This window comes from Balaenoptera borealis (assembly GCF_965194805.1).
Source record: "Balaenoptera borealis genome assembly, chromosome: 2".
In the NCBI taxonomy this organism is placed as follows: domain Eukaryota; kingdom Metazoa; phylum Chordata; class Mammalia; order Artiodactyla; family Balaenopteridae; genus Balaenoptera; species Balaenoptera borealis.
The window spans coordinates 80,432,358-80,451,864 of record NC_138867.1 but is presented as its reverse complement, the minus strand read 5'-3'; the positions used below and the strand labels follow the sequence as shown (position 1 = coordinate 80,451,864).

Sequence of the window (19,507 nt, the reverse complement as noted above, 5' to 3'; positions counted from 1 at the left end):
AGCCTGAATAAATTCAAAGATTTGTGTTTCAGTTCCTACAGTCAGGCTCCTAGGTACAACAGGACAAAATACACAACCCTAATGACTTGTTTCACAACAAAGTCAGGGTCTCCAAAGTCATCTGGGTCACCAATCAGGGATGACACATATTTTAACTGTCCCTGGTCAGACACCTCTCTCATGTCCCTCAGGTTAAAATATTTATGAATGTATTTAAGTCTTGAAATGCAAGGTCCTTACCATTTAAAAGAATTTTTTGTTTTAGTCTCTGCAGCAAATGTGTCCTTGCTTGTGCAGTCATCCCTCAGTATTCGAAGGGGATTGGTTCCAGGACCCACCAGGGATATCAAAATCTGCAACTGCTCAAACCCTCTGTGTCCACGGATGCAGAACCTACAGATACAGAGGGTCGACTGTACTTTTTCATCTTTATCTGTATTTCAACCCATCTTCTTTGCTCAAGAATAAATCTTTACCCTCCTCCTCTCAGACTGTACTTCACTAGTTTCATACTCTCCTCTATCCTCTACTTCCCTTTACCTCATGTACAAGTCTCTCCCATCCTACAAAATGTTTCCTTGACTTCTAGCTGCCTCCATTCCTCTTTCTTTCTATAGTCAAGATTCTCAGATCATTGTACTAGTAGCTTTCTCTATTTTTTCCATTCTCAACCCATGACCATCAGCTTCCAATCCATTTCCAATGGCATTTCTCACTAATGACCTCCTAGTTCCCAAATTAAATTGCAATGTTTTTGTCTGTACACAGTTTGACACTTCCATCATTATCTGACATTAGTAACCACTGCTTGAAACTCTCTTCATCCTTGATTTTCATGAATCCAACTATTCAATGATTTTTCAGCCTTCCTTTCAGGCCACTCTTCAGCAGTGTTTTTCTAGGTTCCATCTCCTTCACCTACAGCTCAGTAAATGTGTGCTCCCTTTGGCTCGGGCCTTTCTACTCTTCTTATGCTAGATATTCCATGTGGTTGATTTCAATCACACGCAGGGTTTCATCCAATACCTAAATGCTGATGACCCCAAAACTATATAGATCTCCCTCTATTCATCTTACTGGCAATAGTAATAATTTCTGGGGAGTAGGATTAGAAGATATTGGAAGATATAAATAGCACTCATTTTCTATAAGGAACATGTATTCCTTTTATTTAAATTTTGTGAGTACTTTTATATTAAAAAGGATATCTTAATGAAAAGCAGAACTTCTATTGTAAAGAACAAAAATATTTCATCGTGGAATCTCACCATAACATTATGAGTATAATGAGATTCTCAAATAAGTAATTAAACTCCCTTAGAGAAGGTCCAGGATGAACCTACCATATATATGTCAAACTCTGTGAAAATGCCATAGGTTCCGAACGCATTTATTAAATTTCTGAAGAGGTTGCTTCTTTTGACCTGTTGCTCACATACACTAATACTCAAACAATAACCCACACTAATCTATTACAATTTTTTTGGTTCATTTAAAATTGTTAGTTAAAGGTCTCCTGAGAGAGTTTTCTTTCCAGCAATTTCCAAAGAACTTATTCTTAAAATCCAAACAGTGGTTTAGAATTCCAAATCAGTAACAATGTGTGTTTAGACTGAAAAATTAAAATACATTTCAAACTAAATATTTCGAAATCAATTTCTTTCATGTTTACTCATCAATTCTTTGGTTCCGGGCTCTATGTTTTCCCTGAAACAGTTGACAGTTTTGCTTTTGGTATTAAATAACATAGGATTAGTCTGCCTAAGGGACCATCTGTTGTTCCATGCCCTGTCATGACAATTCTGAGGGCTTTAGAATTGCATCCTGTGGTTTCTCATTAAGGGGAGAAGAAGGGCATTCTCTATCAGGAGCCTAAGCCTCAGAAATGTTGTCCATTCCAAATGAATCAACATACAGCTGTGACATGTGTCAAGTAAGACAGGATGTTTTTGTTTCGTTATATGTAGATAAACTTGAGGTTTTAACAGATGGGAATGTAAGTTTGTTTGTTTGTTTTTCTTTCATTAGCCTGTGCTTTATAATGTGGATACATTAAATGCCTCAAGGGGTTTTCTCTACTTTATGTTACTACTGATATTCCTGATCAAACTATAAGTAAAAACAAACGCTTACTTATTATATGTTAACTAGTTTCAAGCAAATCAGCAATATTTATATCCTTTTAAAGTTACAAGAGAAAAAGGGTGTCTTCTACTTCAACTTCAAAAATCCTTTAACAGTTTCAAAAAGCTCAAGAGAATATAATAAGTACATACAATGAGGGTGTTACAAATAAGCATAAACAAATTCATACTGATTCAGTAAGGGAAGGTTAAGGAAACCTTTCCAGCAGTCAGAAATTGTGTACTTAATTGCAAAATAACTTTGTGACACATATGGCAAAAAGGAATGTGCTGAAAGTTATTCCTGGGTCTGCCCCAGAATTCCTTCTCCTTTCAGAAAAATCATATAAAGTTGGTTTAAATACCAGTGCATATTTCGTTTTTCTATTTTTACCTATATGTAATTATTTTATTGTTTCAAAATATAAACCAACTAGTAGTATTATATTTATGACTCTTCAATAACCATGGCGTATAAGACACAACTCATGGGCCATGAGCCATGAGGGTATGGAAAGATAACCATGGTCTAAAAGCCTCACAGTGGGTACAGTCAAGAATCAGGGATCACCTTCTGAGATGCAAAGGAAGATCCAATATGAAATAGATTAATATAGTCATCTCCAGAAATAATAAACTTTGATTTTCTGAGAATACGTTTGCAAATGAGACCACCGGGACCCCAGATCTTCAGCAAGAAGTCTGGCCCATCTCCAAGAGTCAGTCGCCTTAACAAATATGCCCCTCAACTCCAATATGAGTCAATTCACTAATATAGAAAGAGAATGAAGCAGCTACCAATTTTACCATAACGTGTCTGAGATAATTGTTATCTTGTTAAAATAAAAGAACTGTAGAATCTAGAAAAAAAAAGCAACATGAGCAAAGAAGAAAAGTTTGTGTCTATCATGGTCCGTATAATGCTAGGGATTTTGCTTCTGGAAGAAAAACTGTTCAGCCACTAGATAGCTATATTCGATACCAGAGTAAATCATTTCTTCAAGCTTTCCCATAGGCTGAATGAAATATTCCCCCAAGCCATCACAAATCCTTTGCTTCTGTTTTTTAGAGCATCCTTCTGGTTACTAATTTCATTTTCCAATTCCTTTGCATCTAGAAGGTGACGCCCCAGATATCAGACAAAGTATATCTCCATACAAATTAATAAGCTAGCCCTGTAACTTATCAAACCTTCTCTGGTGAGTTTGGGTACTATGAATTGACTGATTCAACCAGGCCCATGGAAAAACAAACAATAGCAATATTTTCTGAAATTGAAATCTCACATCATGAAAGGTAGACCAAAAGGCTCTGCCTCCACTCCAGGAGCTGTATGTATATATCCTCTCTTAATGCCATTGTGCACCCAAAAGTCATCAAGACAAAGGTCAGCTCCCAGGGAGCTTAAAGCCTAGCAAAAGAGTTAAATGTGTATAATCATTTGTATTGTAACAGACTGATTAGCATATCACAGATATCCAAGCATCATGAATACACCAATGAGGAGAAGATACATTTTACTGAAAGAATAAGAGAAGCTTAATAGATGAATCAGCCAATCAGCCAAAAAATAGTTTTCAGGTACTATGGCATTGAGCAGGGATTTGAATTTTGACAAAGTGGAAAAAAGGAATTGCCAAGCTAAAATTTAAAAAATACCATGAGTGAAGTGTTGCTCATGTTTAAGTAATTCAGAGATTCTAATTTGACTGATTTTACAATATATAATAGAACAAGAGGCTATACAGGTAAGCTGGATTTGGATCCTAATCCAGACCTGGTTTTCTTTGTACCAAGCTAAGGAGTGTTTATTTTATAAGAACCCAGAAGAGGAATGTTTTTTTTTGTTTTTGTTTTTTTTATAAATTTATTTATTTATTTATTTTTGGCTGTGTTGGGTCTTCGTTTCTGTGTGAGGGCTTTCTCCAGTTCTGGTGAGCGGGGGCCACTCTTCATCGCGGTGCGCGGGCCTCTCACTATCGCGGCCTCTCTTGTTGGGGAGAACAGGCTCCAGACGCGCAGGCTCAGTAGTTGTGGCTCACGGGCCTAGTCGCTCCGCGGCATGTGGGATCTTCCCAGACCAGGGCTCGAACCCATGTCCCCGGCATTGGCAGGCAGATTCTCAACCACTGCGCCACTAGGGAAGCCCCAAGAGGAATGTTTTTGAGCAGAGATACTCTGAGTATACTGCTGTGTCTTATGTATACTGAGATCACTCTGGCAGTCAGTAAGAAGGACAGATTTCCTATGGAAGAGACAAGGGGCAGTGGATTCAGTGGGGAAGCTATTGTGATTGTTGAAATGAGAGTTAATAAGGAGCTGAACTAGCAGAGCAGTAATAATATAAAAAAAGGCAAGAGACAGCATTATTAAATTTAGTTAACAACTCAATTATTTATTGATGTGTCTTGTGTACCCAAATCTTGATATGAAATTACAACACTGAAGCCTTCAGTTACAAGGAACTAGAAGATAATATCAACCTAAAATAAAGTAATTTGATAATGTATATGCTTATAATCTATTGTGAACCTCAGAAGTAAAAGAAAAACCTGCCATTTGGGGCATGTAACAGGTCAGTAATATTACCTGTTTTATAAAGATGTAACTTTAAATCAAGTCGATCTGATTCCCTCTCTCAATTGAGAAAGTTACTGACAGAATCAAAATTCCTAGTCATCTGGAACTTAGGGATAGGAAGAGCTAAATGTGATCAATATAAAGATGGTGTTGCTGGTCACACTATTTCACCATCATCCCAAGTAGCCTTCCTAGGATTGTTGAAGAATCTTTGCCAAAGGAGTGAAATAAGAACATATGCACCAAGTCTTCTTTGGAAGATCCATTCATTCACTTATTTATTCACTTTTTCGGCCAATACTTAGTGAGCACTCACTGTGTGCCAGTAGGATAGTAGGTTTTGGGTAAATAGAGATGACAGAAGACAAAGTTGCTGCCTTCGAGGATCTCATAATCTAGTAAGGGCAGTGGCCAAGAAAGCCTAAAGCAATGCGTGATGTGTTACAACAGAATATAGGGCACATTGAGGCAGGAGACCTAGATATCAAAAAAGAGAGGACGGGATGGGATGGTCAGAAAAATTTGCCCAGAAAAAGAAATATCTAAGTACTAATTAATGAGAAGTGATAAAGAATAGGAAAATATACTTTTATTTAAATATCAGGACTTTATACTTCTTATGCTAATATTTTGATCTAATTTCTCTAAAAGTTGAATACAGTTATAAAACTAAACATATTTTAATTTTTCTTTCAGTGTTATAGTAAGAAATTTGTCTAGTTTTTATATCTAGATTTCTAAATTATTCTTAATTAAAATTTGGTAACACTAATCACCGTTATAACATTGCATTCTTAAGAGATAAAGATGAAATCATCATCCTTTTCTATAGTGAATTGGTAAGTTTAAAAATTTGCTTAAAACCAGTGAAAGAAAAGTCTACCATACAGAGAGCCACATACTCCCTTGCCTTCTCCTCTTGGTTCCTAAAATTCTCATGTGTTATTGCTTTCTAGATGGTTACTTTGGAGAAAAGATGTATTTAATTGAGACTGTTGGTATGGAAATTTTCCATAATCAAAATTCTAGTGTTGAAATATTTCTAGAGACCACATAGCCCAACCTGCCTTTTTTTTTTTTTTTGCCGCTGAAGGTAAATTGAGGCTCAGAGCATTCAAATGGTATACAAGTTTATGCAATCAGCTTTTTCAAGAACTAGGAATAATTCCCAGGTCTCCTCAAAATACAATGTTCTTTCCACTCTTGTAATTTGTTGATGAGTTCACTGTTATTTTATGGTACAACCCAAATGCTTGACCAAAACTTAGCATACCTCATCTATTGCCTGTTCCTCCTTCTGTATATCTCATCTGGAAAGAAACTACCATCTACCTTGCCAAATAGTTTTAAGTCATTCCTGGATCCTTTATCTCATAAATCTAATTGGTCATTATGTCCTGTTGGTTCTACTTCCAAATAAGTTTCAAATCTTTCCCTTCCTCATTATCCTTCCTGCTGTTGATCTAATTTGGGGGATTACCATACCCAATTTTGACTACTATAATAATTTCCTACCTTAAATCTCTCCTCAAATCTAACCCCCCCACTTGCTCTAGAATGACCTTTTAAGACTACAATTCTGATCATCATCTGCCAGTTTAAAGTCTCCAATGGCTGACCAATCCACTAAAGACAAGAGTTCAAGAGTACCAGAATCTACATAATCAGACCCCTGATCATATCTCCCACCATAATCCCACTGGCACGGTGCAAGCAGTTTCCTGAACATGACACGCTGTTTCCTGCCTCTATGCATGTTGTCTTCTCTCCTTAAAATACCCTCCTCCTCCTTATCATGTAGCTAACTTATTCTCACCTTTCAAGATACCCTCAACTGCAACTTTCCCTGGAGAGTCGTTACTGGCAATCCTCCAAAACCTGGAGGCATTAGGTACCTCACTTTTAAGATCCCAAAGCACTTTGGGCACAAATCAATCATAGCACTTATCCAACTGCAATATAACTGTAAATTTACATGTCTGTCTCTTCCACTAACCTTGAACTTCTTAAACGCAGGGACACACTTTCATTCCTGCCCACTAGAACCTAGCGCAATAATTAAAACATAATATATACATGATAATTACTTTTGAATAAATGAAGGAATGATTAAAAATGAATAATAATGCAAATAAAATGGAAGCCCATGTATAAAAATATAACTATTATATGGACAGGCACCAGAGAAATGATTTGTTACACAAGCCCAATAAATAAAAGAAACATGTAAGGTTTTGAATCAACATATTACCCACAGTAAAATAGAAATATATTTATGAATGAGAATTTTTTTGTAGGAATATATTTTATAGTAGAACTTCACCTGCATTTTAACTGCTTTGATCTTTAAACTAAGGTCTTTTGAGGGTGTGAAATCCTCAAAATAAAATTGTTCAGTATTTAAACTCCTGGCCATGAGATCCCACTTCTACCTTTTTAATCAACTAATGAGATACCCACTAGAGCCAGAAATCTCATGAATAGACAATGTGAAAGCCTATCTTCTGTGATTACTGCTGTAGGCTATTATCAGTGAAAGCACTGTAAAACTTGTATGCAGAGGTATGAACTAATTCTAAACAATATTAAGAGTACAAATGCAATGGACAAGAGCATCAATCAAAAAAAAAAAAAGAGAGAGAGAGATGTGTCCCTCACCACCTCAACCTCTGGCTAAATGCCACAGCAAGTCATTCTTTGATCTTTTCTATGACCTTTTCAAGTACTAATTATTTTTTTAATATTCTATGAATATAAATACATGTTTGTCATTACCCTTCCTATGATGCATTATAAGGCATTAGCAAAGCAAAATGAATCTGATTTTGAAGGTTTAATTGCACAGCTTTTGCATACACTTTAATAGGCAATGCAAAACCTTCTCAGCAGGTGTACTATGAGATAAAGTGATTTTTCATGAATAATTCATTATTTAAAAAAAACACTTCTGCTAAGATACAATTTGCAATAATGTTTTTCAGGAGAGATCAGTGAAAATTCAAAGCTGTCATTGCCAATTTGTTTTAGTTCAGATTCAAAAGGTCACCCACTTGACACAATGGAAACTAGAAATGCCCTTTTCTTTTTTCATGTCAACATGTTATTCTCCATATTTTCTATCTAAAATGTTTTTGAAACCTGAAGAGTAAGAAATTTTATGCTACCCAATAAAAATTACTTAGAAAAAATAAAATTTTATAAAAATTCCCAATAAATTAATTCCAGTAGAATTCTCTAAGAAGGTAGAAATAATCTCAGAATGCCCTGCTATATAATATCTGGGAAATTTTATATAAAAATGCCATTTTACTCTACCATGGACCTGGAAGTCAGTGATTCAAACTTTGTCCCTGTATAGACTATCATTAAAAATGTCATGGTTTAGGGGGGTGGGGGAGGGATGGAGTGGGAGTTTGGGGTTAGCAGATGCAAACTCATATATAGAATGGATAAACAACAAGGGCCTACTGAATAGCACAGTGAACTATATTCAATATCCTACGATAAACTATAATGGAAAAGAGTATAAAAAAGAATATATATTTTATGTATATATATATATACACACACACAACTGAATCACTTTGCTCATTATTTATAATAGTCAAGATATGGAAGCAACCTAATGTGCATTGATGGATGAATGGATAAAAAACTACATATACATACATATATATGTGTGTGTGTATACACAGACACACACACACACACACACACACACACACACAATGGAATATTATTCTGCCATGAAAAAGAAGGAAACTGTGCCACTGGGGACAACATGGATGGACTTTGAGAACATTATGCTAAAGGAAATAAGTTGAACAGAGAAATGTAAATACTCTATGATCTCACTTACATGTGGAATCTAAAACAAACAAAAAAGAGCTCATGGATACAGAGAACAGATTGATGGTTGCCAGAAGAGGTACGGTAAGGGGGTTGGCAAAGTGGGTGAAGGGTATTAAAAAGTACAAACTTTCTACTAAAAATAAGTAAGTCATGGGGACGTAATGTATAGCATGGTGACTCTGGTTAATAGTACTGTATTTTTGTGTATTTGAAAGTTGCTAAGAGAGTAGATCTTAAAAAGTTTTCATCACAAGAAAAAAAATTTGTAACTATGTATGGTGATAGATGTTAACTAGACTTATTGTGGTGATCATGTCACAATACATACAAATATCAAATCATTATGTTGTACTCCTGGAACAAATATAATGTTACATGTCCATTATAGCTGATTTTTTTTTAAAAAGCTAAACATAGTATTATCACATAATCCAGCAATTACACCCCTAAGTATTTATCCAACTGATTTGAAAACACATTCACACAAAAATGTGCACATATTTATATCAGTTTAATTCATAATCACCAAAAACTGTAAGCAACCAAGATGTTTTTCAATAAGTGAATGTATATAAAAAGTCCTGATACATATATACAATGAAATATTATTTAGTGATAAAGAGAGACAAGCTAATAAGCCATGAAAAGTCACAGATGAACCTTAAATGTGTACTGCTGTTTGAAAGAAGCCAGTCCAAAAAGACCACATACATTATGATTCTATTTATATGACAACCTGTAAAAGACAAAACTGCAGAGATGATAATCATATCAGTGGTTTCCAGAGATACAAGTCGGTGAAGAAGGTTAAATAGGTGAAACAATTCTGTATGATATTGTAATGGTGAATACAAGACACTAAAAATTTGTTAAACCCATTTGAACTATTCAACACAAAGAGTGAACCTTGACAAAAGAACCTAACTATATTACAAATGTGTGAAACAACTTACCGAAGGGGGTTGGGGGGAAGGTGCTGACTTAAGTAATTTTGAAAATGAGTGGAGTCTATAAAATTAGGGGCAAAAGAAATTGTATGTAAGCATTTGTGTTCTAGTTGATAAAGTGATATCCCAAGAGGGATGGGATAACAATACTAATACTGCTATGCATGCATACTGGAGTAGAACAATTAAGTAAATGGATGGTGAATGGAAGAAACCAGGTTTCTCATTGTTAGAGTGGTAGGTTACAAATAAGCAAGAGGAGGGGTCTAGAAGAGCCATGTGGTAGTGGATTACAGTCTGAGACATCAGCATGAACTGGTGTTTAGTTTAATACAAATATAAGTGAGTATACAAAAAGATCTCTTATAGATATGTGTACACACACAGCTTAGTATACACACATATATGTCTGTGCTCTATCAGCTGAGAGGGCTTAGAAGCAATGATACCCCAGCTGCAACAGCACACCTAGCCCCAGATATTGGTTTCTAATACCATTCTGCAATAAAAAGAACCAGGACTCCTGGGGGTCATGGCTGGTTCTAGCACTGGGGCAAGAACTATACAAGATGAGCCTATAGCTTCTTGTAGTGCCAGAAAGTATGGAAGTGCTCTCATACACATACACACACAGCTATCTCAAAGGGACACAGGAGTCGACTTGAGCTCCCAATGACCAAAGCTGGAACAATTTGAACCATAAAATAAAGTAGTATTGTATTATAACCAAAGCATAAAATAAATATTCATTATTTCATATCTGATCTAAGTAAATAACTGAATAAATAAAGAAGTGGGAAAGAATAAACATATCTCCCATGCAGCATTCCAAATCATTTATGCAGATACTCCACCCTCCAAGAGGTGAAGCGTAACTCCCCTCTCAAGCGTGGACTGCGCATAGTAACTTCCTACCAAGGAATACAATATGGAAAGAGGAGGAAAGAGTAACTTTACAATGGAGAAACCCACCAAACACTATCTCAGCCAGATAGCAAGGTCCACATCGACAATGGACACATTGTTATTATGTCATGTAGATAATATGTACCCAAGTACGATTTGATGAAAATGGCACTTTACCTCTGTGATCTTGCTCCCAAAAACACATAACCCAAATCAAATCATAAGAAAAAAATATTACAAATCCCAACTAATGTTCATTTCACAAAATATTTGGCCAGTACTTCTCAAAACAAGATCATTAAAAGTCATTAAAATCTTAGAAACTGTCACAGCCAAGAGGAACCTAAGAAGACTTATGACTAAACATAATGTAGTATTCTGAATGAGATATGAAACAAGAAACAAAAGGAAACAAACAGAAAAAAAACCCAAAAAGAAATATGAATAAAGTATGCACTTTATTTAATATGTCAATATTCATTCATTAATTATACCAAATGTACCATACTGATGTAAAATATTAATGAGAGAAATTGAGTGGATATGTGGGAACTCTGTAATAACTTCACAAGTTATCTATAAATCTAAAACTGTTCTAAAATAAAAAGCTAATTTAAAAAACAATTAGTTAACTTCAGAGGATAATAAGGAAACAATTCATTACCTTGAAAATTGGTAAATTAAAAGAAAAAATCATGCATTTATCCTGTCACTCATAAATGAACTATATCCTGAGTAATTGTGGTGGCTTTGCAATGTCAACTTGGCTAGGCTGATTTACATTTCCAGAGTTCCCCTTCTTGTATGTTTCTGATTAAGGCGGTCCACAAGGGACAATTCAAGGCCCATGTAGGATGAAGCCTGTTGTGACCCCAAGCACACCTGGCAGGTGAGGCCAGTCTTCCTCAAGTAAGGTTGTTTGAGAATGTAGCCCAAAACAAGTGGTAAACCCCACCTTTCACTAAATATCAGCACAAGACCAATATATAGCAAAACTATTACCATGAGGGAAAGTTGAAAATAATTTTGAAGAGAGGGTAAGCAAGACAGAAGTCACAGTCTACTGTAAACTAACCTAGGAAGTGACATTCCATCACTTTTTCCACATACTATTCTTTACAAGAGTCACTGGGTCTAGCCTACACTCAAAAGGAAGGGGTTACAGGAGCACATGAATACCAGGAGACAGGGGAGACATTTTAAAAGTTGCCTAACAGAGTTTGCCCTCTGAGCCCCACTGATTCACTTCCCTCTCACATGCAAAACACATTCATCCTCTCCTAGAGTCCGCAAATTCTCATCCCATCACAGAATCATCTCAAAGTCCAGAATCTCATCATCTAATTCAGGTCCATGTGTAGACTGGGCTCCTCAGATACAATAACTATTTTTTTCCTTTCTAATAATTAAAGATGCTTAATTTCCAAATGTAAAACTTGATATAAAATTAACTTCAAAGTAAACACCTTCTATCTGTCATTAGCAAATCTTGCATCATTCATCATATATACATATATACAAATGGAACCTCAAATGATGCTTCTAGACCCTACAGCTTCCCTATCTTTCCAGATATCAGAACCACTTCTCTTAGAGCGTTAGCAAACTCTCCCCCCTAGACACAAATCAACCCATCAAATGACCACAGAGCAGAGAAAGAGAGAGAGAGATCTCCTCCTTTTGAAAGTCAATTTATAAAATTCCAGAGAAGGCTTCTGACTGGTCCACTCTGAGTTACATGCCTGTTGCTGGGTTGATCCTTGATCAATAGGAAGGGTACTGCCATCGCAAACTCAAGAGAATGGGAGCAGAAGAGGGCCAGGTCCCCTGAAGGGAAGAGGGTGGTTACCAGAGGAGGAAGGAAAGAAATATGGGACAAACAGAAAAAAGTTTCATTATAATGTTTATTTTAAATCTAAATCAATTACTATGTGAGTTATCTAGCCACACCTAAAAGGTACAAAGAAACAAACATTTGGATTCAGGTCACTTTACCTGAGCCAAGATTTCCTGTTCTTGAATATCAATAATCTTTATAGTCATTCATATTCATTATATATTTAAAATTTCAGTTCATTTGCATTTAATGTTTCCCACCTTGATTAGAAGAAGAATATATGTATTTGTTTTTTATCCAAGCAAAGATTTGCACTATATTAGTCTGTGTACATTGGTGTTGTACATTAATGTTAAAATAGGTTTTAGGTATGACTCAAATGTAAAAGTTCTCCAATATAACTCACCAAGTAAAAACATGGTATGTGCAACACAGCATCTTTTAAAAAGTAATCTCTCTCTTATAAGAAGGTGATACTACTGACATGCTGTTGATATGTTATTTGTTTTGAATTTTATTTTCAACTTCTTTATTTTAAACTAAAACACATATATGCAAAAAAACAGAATAAATAAATAACTTAATGAGTTATTTTAAGGTGAACTCACTTATAACTACTATCCAGATCATAAAATAGAATTTTGCAAGACATCCATAAGCCCTTCCACGTAACCCAACACAATAACAAGTCCCCCACTCCCCCAGATATAACTACTATCCTGATGATTATAACAACCACTGCCTTCTGTTTCATTATAGTTTTATCACCTAAGTACTGTTTAATTAAACAAGGAGACCATTAGATTGAAGTGACTCTAATGCCATGGCCTACATAAGTAGCCTGTAAGTGGCCCAAGTTTACAAAATTGAAACCTAGGGACAACCAGTCACAAACAGCCAGGCTTTAAGCTGTAGCCAATCAATAATCTCCTTACTTTGCTTTCACATTTTCTCTATAAAAGTCTCTCCCCTGAGCTCCTGTTGGGGAGCTCTACTAACTGCTTCCAGTTTGGTGTTGCCTGATTAGAATGGATTTTTGCTCAAATAAATTCTTAAAAATTTTAATATGCCTCAGTTTGTCTTTGAAAATTATGCATCCCTAGACACCATAGTTTAATCTTGGCCCCTTTTAAAATTTTGCTGTTTCTTTTAAATCTCTGTTAATCTATAGGTTCCTCCTTCATCCCTTTTTTCTCCTTATAATGTACCTATTAAAGAACCTGGGGCATTTGACCTGTTGAATATCCCAGCAGGTTCCCTTAGCAGTTAAGTTCTTTTGAGTATGTTACTTCAGCTCTCCCAATGATCCTGTGAGGTCGTTAATCACCCTGAATAAATCCCTTTCTGTTTAAACTAGCTAGAGTGAGTCCAAGTGCCTGCAACTAAGAACCTTGATTACAAAATGAGAATAACTTTTTTATTACAAAGTTAATTTCACATACATAATTTTATATATATATACATATATATGAAGTGGAAGGTAGGATGAGGATGATAGTTATCTGTGACAAAACACTTACTGAAATTTTTATTACCCTAGGTGAAAAACAAATCTATATCATGAGCAACAGTGTTACAGCTTAGTTTCTTAAAGTCATTTAGACATTAAAGTGGCAAACCTTTCTAAAGGTGTTTATCACTTGTTAGAGATTCCTGTGCAGATCTCTGTCAATGGGATGATAGTAGGTAAAGACATGAGTTGATGTGGATGAAAATCTCCATGCAGAGACACATGTAATGAGAGATCTGTGGCACATTTTAGGTTTGTAATATCTCCAACAAAACCCAAATTAGCTGTATAATTTGAAAATGAAATATAATTTAGCCTATAATAAGCATAAACAATGTATATGATACTCCCCAAAACAGAGGTAATCATTTATCTTTATATTCAAGTTGAATTGTCATATAATTTAAATGAGACCAAAGAGAAAAGACTCAAAACATGGACAACATCCTTAACAAAAATCAAAGTCCGTAGGTATGAAGTGACTTTAGGGGTAATTACTATCAGAATTAATGTAGGAAAGACCATGAAGATGCAGAAGTATTACCTGAAGGGAGCCAGGAAACAGCAAGTAAGATTATGGACAAACAGAATGTGAACATTCTAATCCAATACCTTTATTGACTACCCCATTCTGTAGATACAAAAGGAAAAACTGAGGAAAAGCCTGGATAGTAAATTAATAAACTTACCAAATGTTTTACATGTTTTCCATTTTACCAGGCAAGGGTCCAGAAGCATAATTACGGTTTTAGCAAAATGTATCCTTGGCATCACCAAGAGTGGTTGAAAGTTCTTCAAGCAGTACCTTAAAGAAGGATAAGAAAATAGTGTCAAGATATATAATGTAGAATAGGAATGTGTTGGTCATAATATCATGATGACAGAAACATTAACAGAGATAATGCTAAAAATCTGCCCATTACATACATTATAAGGTAATATAAAGAGTGACCTATTCCAAAATATCTAGCTGGGAACAAATCACTCTTTGTATTCCAGGCATTTCTTTATTCAGTTTTACTTAATATCAAAATTCATTTACACTCCAACATATATCTGTAGAACACTGAAAGACAACAGCCTACAGCAGAAATGGCAAGTGTGGCAGGCACTGTGCTATCTCTCCCAGACACATGTTTATATCAGATATTCCTAACTCATCATATCACTCTTTCTTGAGCTGGGCAAAGATTCAGAACCCTTCTCAATTCAGTGCTCCAGACAGCTACTATTAATTGAATAAACAAAGATGATCCTTGAAATGAAATCTATTTTCCCTCCCTGGCCTGGAGTAAACAGACAAGAGGATAACCTCAGATTATTCTGCAAAAGATTAGCCGAAAAGTAGTCAGTGATAAGCAGTAAGAATATGCACCACTGATAATTTTCACACGGAATAATGCTTCATAATGAGAAAAGTTATTAACTTAGATTTGAAAAGTCATTTATTCAAGTGGTATAATAGTCAACTGATTTAAATCCCTTATTTTTCAAATCATATTGTTTAATCTTCTATATTACATGGAGTGTCCCTCTCATAAAAACCATATTTCATAAAAAGATACTGTGGACATCCTTTAAATGCATCTTTCTGAAGAAAGTACATGTGTTAAATAGACTAACCATGATGCATCAAACTTTGATATATAAATATATATTTCTTTGAAAATGTAAATTCAATAAAAAAAATTATTGAGCTTCTACTATTGTAAACATAGCAGATGACTGTGTAGTGATTCTGAATCCATGCTCTGGAATCCTAGTACTTGCGGTCAATTGCTGGTCCCACCACTATATGACCTTGGGGCAAGTAACCTCTAATCTGAGTTTCTTCATCTATAAAACGGAGTAAAAATGTTACTGATGTCATTGTAATCTGTATAGACTAAAGAAATATTATACCACAGCACATATAACAGTATCTACCTCTAGTAAATAGTTAAAATTTTCAGATATCATTATTATTGTTGCTGTTATTATTATTATACAAAGACCAATATGATTCATTTATTGTTCTCATCTCTTGCTTTAAGAGTCTAAGAGCATAAGGTAAGATAGTAGGTGGAGAGTGGGAGATGGGAGGAAGATATAGAATATATATCACAGAATAATATTGCTATAATATATAACAGAATAATATTGGTACATTGACATAAAATTGTTATATGAATTCAACTTCAATTTTTACAACTCAAAAAACAGGTGAAAGAATTAAGAAAGTCTTAATTGAGAAGATAAAATTTAAGAAAGTCCTGGTAAAATACACATGATTTCAATGGAGAAAAGAACCAACACGAGCAGAGCTAGGAAGAAAGGAGAGGACATGTTTAGAGAATAATGAGCCAGAGATTATAGCAGTGAGTAAAGAAAAATGTGAAAATATAATTTAAAAGGCACACTGAACCATATTTTGAAGGGCCAAGAATGCTGCACTGAAAGATTGAATTTGAGTAAAATTAAGTTAGAGAATCAAGATGTAATCCAGACCTATAAATCTGTTTATAATAATAAAGCATAATCGCATCCTTTTATGAGACAATGATAATCCTACCCTCAAAAGTTGGGAGGCCAGTCAAGTGTGCTTTATTATTCATTTACTATGAATTATAGTAAATAATATTTTAAATTAACATTTTAGAATTACAGAGAGTCTTGTAAAATCTAATTTACCTCAGAATTTGCACAGTGATACTCTAATCTGTGTTTTACTCTTTCAAATCATAACCAATAAATACAGGCCATGTAAAAAATTTTTGCAAATCTGATATTTTCAAACGTATTTATAATACCCAAATAATAACCTATATCAATAGCAACATCTTAAAATTCAACAATCTTTAAATATCCATTTGGTTTTATAAAGACTTGAAAAGGGACATAAAATCTTCTCTTCAGTAAAGGATATCTATTTAAGGGGAGTTCCCTGGTGGCACAGTCATTAAGAATCCACCTGCCAGTGCAGGAGACACGGATTCGATCCCTGGTCCAGGAAGATCCCACATGCTGCGGAGCAACTAAGCCCATGTGCCACAACTACTGAGCCCGCATGCCACAACTACTGAAACCCACGTGCCTAGAGCCTGTGCTCTACAACAAGAGAAGCCACCACAATGAGAAGCCCACGCACCACAACGAAGAGTAGCCCCCACTCGCTGCAACTAGAGAAAGCCCGCGTGCAGCAACGAAGACCCAACACAGCCAAAAATAAATAAATAAATTCTAAAAAATAAATAAAATAAAATAAAGGCCCTTCTATCACTTAGAATCTAAGAAAGGATATCTATTTTTTAAAAAAGGATATCTATTTAAGGAAATTAGATATTCATGTTTTTTTAAAAATAATAATTAAATATCACATTAAATGGCAAGAACAAAGATGAAGGTGGAAGGAGCTAACCTTTTTTGAGAGCTACATACTTTACATCTCCTATCTCATTGAATCTACTCAGCAGTCCCGCTTTTGCAAGTAGGAGAGGTCACCGAAAGTCCTTGCTCTGACGAACACTTGAGGCTAAGGCTGGACTCTGGAGCTAGAAGTTCAAATGTTAGTGCTGCCTCTTAGAGGCTTTGTGATTTCAGGCAGATGATTAAGCCTCTTTTAAGTCTCAGTTTCTTCATTTGTTAAACTGGAAAAGTAACAGTATTTAATACACATAGATGTTGTGAAGGGGAACTAAGGAAGTAGGTATATGTGAAATGATAATGCCCTATGACAGCATTTACACAAAGTGCTTTCTAAAGAATCCTAGTCCTAGAAGATTGCTATGACCAAAAAAGGATATATAGTCTTTTAGACTGATGTTTGGGGAATCTTATGCATAATTTCTACCTTCCGGAGATTTGTAGTGTTCATAAAGAAGTTCTGCAGTCGAGAAAAGTTCTCTAACTTTAACTCATAAATTCCTCAAATTTATTTGGCCATAAAATACTGTTTTCTTCTTTTCCTTTCTTCTTCTATTTTTCTATCTTTCTTTCTTCCTTGGTTTGTGTGTTTGTTTATTTGTTTGCTTGCTTGCTTTTACATAGCATTTAAACCCCTATATCCAAGGAAAATCATTCCACAGCACATTCTATAGAAAGCACTCTATAATAAAAAGTTAGTATTCACAAAGACATGAGAGATTCAAACAATTAACAATTAAAAAGTCCAAATGTAGAAGAGGTGAGTGAGAGATGGAATGGTCAGGACTGCCTTGCAAAGGAAGAAAATTTGATGCAAAGCTAAAAATTTAGACAAACTGAGAAAAAAGGACAGATCTGTACTTCAAGGAAGCACACCATGGGCAGAGTAAACATATCAATAGTTCAAATGGAGAGTATGTCAGGATTAATAATGATGGTTAGATATTCTAGCTAACACATAATATTTCGCAAGCATTATCTCATCTAGCAGGTAAGAAGACTGGTGAAGTAGATTAGAATCAAATTTGGAAAATTTTGAGGATTATCTTATATAATTCTCTTATTGAAAAAAATCCCTAGGTAATTTAAGCTTTCAGTCCTTCAGAAAGCATTTGTTAAAAACTGATTTCGGACTGACAACAGATCAGTTACATCTTTCTCTCAGTGTTGCAACACTCAGGACATTTTGTTTGCATTGTTCTTCAGCTGTGTCATATCAACCACTGGACGGTGAGTTTGAGCATAAAACGACTTTGTTTCCTTCTGTCTGCAGACAGGTAATAGGATTTCAATGAAGCTTTGGAAAATTTTTTTTAAAAAACTGATTTCAGAAGCAACATGCTAGATGCTATGTATTAGAAGAGTAGAGACTAAGAGAGACATACTTAAAGTGAATTGGAGAAAGGAGACTGTAGTCAGGGAGACCAGTTAGCAAGGTACCAGGTATAAGATGATGAGGGCATAGAGATGGGTGGTATTAATGATCAAGGTAGAAACAAAGAAAAGTACTAAATGAGAAGTCAGTTCTGGGTGTCAGTGGTTAAGGGAGTGACAATCAAGACAAAAAATGGCTTATTCTTCCAAAGCAAAGTCTTCAACTGCAAGTTTTGATGCATTAGGGTTTGTGAAATCAGTTTAATGGTTCACAACACTTTATTGCATTGGAAGAAAAAGAAGAGAAAATACCAGAGTGTACCATGCATAGGAAGTATTGTTTCATAAAACTTTTATTTCAGAAGTATGTATAGATAGATTATGGACTGGGTTATCTGTTGTCAAAAAATGTTTAAGAGCCTATGAAACTAAGGAACGAAATACAGCAATCAAATCACAAAAAAAGAGATGAGCAAAAATCAGCCAGTCTTTTCTGTACCTATTGAACCAGAGAGGCAACAGATTCAGAGATACCAGGCACCATGGTGGGTAGTGGGCGTGAGGGGAGGAAGGAGTGTGTAAAGTACAAGACTGAAAACACGATATTAAATGAAAGTATGCTTAGTGAACACTGTAACCTACAGCCATCTTGTCTTATCAGCTTCCTGAAAGCCAGCAACCAGGCTTATACTACCAAGCAGACTACTGAAGAATCCTCCTCTAGAGAATCTAACTAGCCTTACAGATATCTATTGATATTTTAGAGCCTTCCAATAAAAGAAAGTTACCTAATAATGAAGCCCATCAATCAGAAAACCCCACCCATGTACCCAATATACCCAATAGCTTATTTAGTACCTCATACTTAAGGATATTTAAGAAAACCTAAAGAAGCAGTTAAAACAGGGGAATCCTGAGGAAACGCAAACAACACAAAGTGCAGCAGCAAGCTTCAAAGAAGCTTCAATATCCTCAG

The 19,507-nt window shown here is 35.2% G+C and overlaps 1 long non-coding RNA gene across 2 annotated transcripts in view; it reads right to left on the bottom strand.

Moving 5' to 3' along the window:
- LOC309622542 overlaps positions 1 to 19,507 on the bottom strand; it is a 608,620-nt gene that overhangs the window by 472,672 nt on the left and 116,441 nt on the right. Inside the window, exon 2 of one of the 2 annotated variants that reach the window (XR_014240954.1) lies at positions 14,445 to 14,560. This is a non-coding gene — a long non-coding RNA (uncharacterized lncRNA). Of the gene's footprint in view, positions 1 to 3,963; positions 14,561 to 19,507 lie in introns of those variants that run through there. The other variant, XR_014240955.1, reaches the window with a different exon arrangement.